Consider the following 4,215-nt stretch of genomic DNA (forward strand, 5'->3'; position numbering starts at 1 on the left):
TGAGCAGCACAAGTGGGGGGGGGGGGGGGGGTGGCGGCAGGTGCATGGCACCACCCTGTCTCTCTGCTTCTTCCAACCTTGTAGCGAGAGAAATATGAAAAAACATCTAAAATCATAATCTTCCAAGGGAAAAAACTGCCTCCTTCCTTGCCAGCTCTGGCACAGGGCCTCATCAGTGAGTCCTTACACCAACTAAGAACAGGCACAGTCATCAGAACTTTCGGACAGCAATTTCCTGTGGCATCACAAGTTCTCTGCAATACCCAGCAGAGACACTATTTCTAAATTAAACCTACACTAACTCAAATCCATCAGACAGGACAGACTTCGAGAGCTGTGTTCATTGGAAAAACTTTTCTCAACTTTTCTGTGCTCAAGGACACAGAAGATTCTTTTGTCACTGAAGCAAGATGTCTGTATCTCAAAGAGATATCTTGACACACAATACCGAGTCTTGGAGGCAAGAACTATGTGATGAAAGTCCATGACTTTAATCGTAATGTCAGGATAGGCAGTAGTTTCCCAGGGGAAGTACCCAGGTATCCTCTTAATATAATCCCCAACCATCCTGCCCAGATCCAGCCAGTTCTGTGTTGGTTTCAGATGGTGCCTTGACAGAGGAGAGCCTCAGATGCCTTGCGGATGATGGGATGACAGGAGAAACCCATGCCAGTGTATTCCATGGCTCGAGGCACTCATGGAGAGAAAACAAACACCTTGCCTCTCCCCCATCCACCCAATTAGCCAAGGAGGGAGCCATGTCACACACATACCTGAGGAATAGCCATACGCCCAACCCACGGCCTGCCTTACCATCACACGGGAGCAGGAGAGAGTAGGGGATAATGGACAGGACATAGCCTCAGAGGCAGGGGATGGTGCAGAGTCTAACACAAGAGTCCGCAAAGACACATGCACTAGGACAGGGAGAAGCAGCCTGAAACCGGGGGCTGAGAACAGCTCTGGTCAGAGGAGGGGAGACAGGGAGGTACTAGGTGCCTGGGAAAGGAGAAGGGTGGCATAGGCTGTCCTCGAAGAGGGGAAAGCCTACAACATCTAGGAGAATGTATCAGAAAGTTATTGTAGTGGTAAAAAAAAAGCAGAGAGGTACATTTGCAAGTCGTTGGTGGGCAGGGTAAAGGCTGGTGTCTGTTTCTATCGAGCAACCAGCCATGTACTGAAGGGGTCACATGCTGTGGCTGCTTGGTATCTGTTAGGGTCTCAGCTAGAAACTTGCCAGCCTTCAGCTGAGACAATTCTCAGCTTAATTCTTAAGATGGGTTTGATGAGGTACTCGTTTCAAGCTGTGCTGAATGCACACCTCCTTCTCTTGGGGTCAAAGATGACTTTCCACACTGGACACAAAGACCCTCAATGCTCCTCCCTGCACACAGAGCAGTTAGTGCTGCTGCCCAGAGGAGGCAAGTGGAATCATCCCAGTCACCCAGGTCTATCCTAGAGCTGGCTGTCTCAGCTCCCTCCACACTTCAGGGTGCCAGAGGGGCTGAAGAAGTAAAGCTTAGAGCAGGGCCTTGGAAATGTCCCCCAGGATGCTGTAAGTTAGAGGGTGGTTAGGGCCTCCAAGGCATTATTAGAAAATCTGAAAGAATTAATAAATTTTGTGGGATAAGAAGAACTCCTGGTGCAGGAGTTGGAGAAAACAGGTGCTTAAAAGTTGTGCAGATCAGCCAAGCATTACGTGAACCCACCATAAAGTAGAGGGTCCTTGGAGAAGGAACCATTACAGTTGAGAACTGTGCCCTTTCTATGAGGTACAAGAGGAGACAGTCAGGTACAGTGCCTCTTAGCTTGGCAAGGGAAGAATGACTGGTCCAGCTAGAAAAATGAGGTGGCTCTGGTGCGCTGAAACATCTCTTTCCACAGTGGCATTCAGTCAAGTCTGCTTTTTCAAGAGAGCACAAAGGAAGCCCTCACAGCCACTTGCGGAAGCCAGGCAAGGACCAAAGACCTTTCATCATGTGTTCCTCAGTCCTCCCAGCTACACCCCACACAACATTTTCCAGACTTTCCAGTCAGCCCTGAGATGTTGACTGGTGCACCAGCTTCATCAGCTCTCTGGCATGATCTCGCTGCATTCCCCTCCCACCTTCAATGAGATAAGAGTGTTGGGAATGTCGTTCACACATTGGGTGTTACTACTCAGCTCTGGAAACCTAAGCAAACATCGGGACATTTGCTGCCAATCCAAAGGAAGGCATGGGATGACTTCCCTACGGGACCAAAAACATTTCCCTGATGAAAAGCAAACTCTGAAAAGAGCTGTGTTCAGGGTTGTTCTGGTGACAAATGAAGGAGGCTTCATCAGGTACCTATCAGAGAAGGGAGTACTTGGCAGGGAGTTGCACTAACTCGGGTAATTTGTATGCTTCTGATTATCAGAGCTGATTCACTTCTGTTCACTTTGCACCAGGTATTGTGAAAGACATTGCATTTATCTGCATTGACTCACTGTTTCACAACATGAGCTTAAGGTATCGTTACTACTATGACAATGGGAAGGCTTAGACATCTAAAACCCTGACACCAGCCAGAGAAAGACTGCAAAGGATTTTGGTAAATCCTGACAAATGAGGAAAAGCGATAAAAACCTCAACTCTCTCCTCCTCTGTTAAAGAGATTGTGTGAAAACCCCCAAAATAAAAATGCAGATGTTCTGAGACAGCAGTTTATCAAGAAGTCAAGAGGATATTTCTGTCTCTGGAAAGATTGCTCTGATTTTTATCACCACAAGCTGAGTTATGCTTGTAGAGAATCGGGCTTACAAGGAACATACTGTTATTCATTAGGGTATGGAGTCACTTTAAATAAGCTTATGGGCAATTCTCAACCTCATTAATCCTTGTTAGATGGAACACCTACAGCTAAAACCATGACAAGTCAAAGTTTATGGCAGGGACCATTTATATCAGCTGACCTAAAATTACAGCAAAGAACTCACCAAATTTGAGAGAGGTAGGTAGAACTAAAGATAGCTCTTTAAAATAAAGTCACAGAAACGAAGGAAAGGCAAAACAGTTCTCTTTATGGTTGTTACAGTGTTGCTTATCAGGTGCAATTAATGTGCTCTGAAATAATGGTTCTCACTGCTCAACCAGCACTGCTATTTATTGTCACTATGGTCGGAAGTGCTCAACACCCATAGAGGAGACAGGTTTTCTAAAACATTGGCTTCCATTCAAGCATCTAAATTAATAATAGCCGTGTTCAGAGGAAACGCGACTGCATTGGACACTGTCTGAAAGAACTTTGTAGCTAAAAGTAGTGTTTCTTTGCGAAAGGAGCCACATTTTTAAAAAACAAAGAGGGAATGGAGTGGGAGAAAGGGAAACAACTTTAGTCAATGAAGCATTAGTCCTCAGACTTCTCCCCAGCCCTTGCCTTCCTCCCGCCTCAGCAGCACACAGTATCTTCTCAGTCAGGGAGCACATTCCCTCTCCAAGGTCCTATATCACAAGGTTAAAAGCCTGCAATTATTAAGCAATAGCTGTAAAGTGGTGGCACCTAAGTAAATGCAGCTTATGTAAGAATCTATACATACAAATATGCACCGGGGCAGATCTTGGGAGATATGGTATGGGCCCCGGTAGGCAAAGAGGGCAGAAAGGAAACAAATACAGAAAAGAGGACAGCTTGACTAAGATCTCCGAGGCCCTCAAGAGTGGAGCTGGGAAGAGATGATGACACTGCCCTATACAGTATCCTGCTTCTCCAGAACAATGTCCACCACAGCTCACATTTTGTGGAAAAGTGGCATGGCCCTAAATTAAGTGGCAGTGGGGAGCAAAGCATTGGTTGTCCTATTAACTGAGCATCTGTTCAAAGTTGCTAAACAGGAGGTGAGAGATATGCATCGGACTGATGAATGAAACACAAAAAAAGATACAAGCACAATCACATACTTATTGCTGTAAAGAGCTGAACTCTGTAATTACCATCTGTGGGGAAGTGTCTCAAAGACAAAACAAGAAATAAAATTGCAATGTGTCTATTTATGTCCATAACTACTGTATGACGGAGAGCCACGCAGCAGCCTCTGCTATTTGTAGAGTTTCCCAACGAAACATACCAAAGGTGGAGGAAAAGGGCTTGTGTATTGTTTTCTCAACAAACAGCAGCAGCCTGACAGGTAGAGCTCCCCACCCCTTCAAGACCGCGGGGCATAAATCACAAAGCCAGGCTCAGGGCAGGGAAAGA

At 46.0% G+C, this 4,215-nt stretch overlaps 1 protein-coding gene across 1 annotated transcript in view; it reads right to left on the reverse strand.

Moving 5' to 3' along the window:
* Positions 1 to 4,215, reverse strand: part of LOC104500854 (transmembrane protease serine 11E-like) — a gene marked incomplete at its 5' end in the record, with an annotated part of 34,218 nt that overhangs the window by 28,638 nt on the left and 1,365 nt on the right. The window lies entirely within an intron of this gene.

Source organism: Buceros rhinoceros, unplaced genomic scaffold, assembly GCF_000710305.1.
Source record: "Buceros rhinoceros silvestris isolate BGI_N320 unplaced genomic scaffold, ASM71030v1 scaffold15961, whole genome shotgun sequence".
Lineage (NCBI taxonomy): Eukaryota > Metazoa > Chordata > Aves > Bucerotiformes > Bucerotidae > Buceros > Buceros rhinoceros.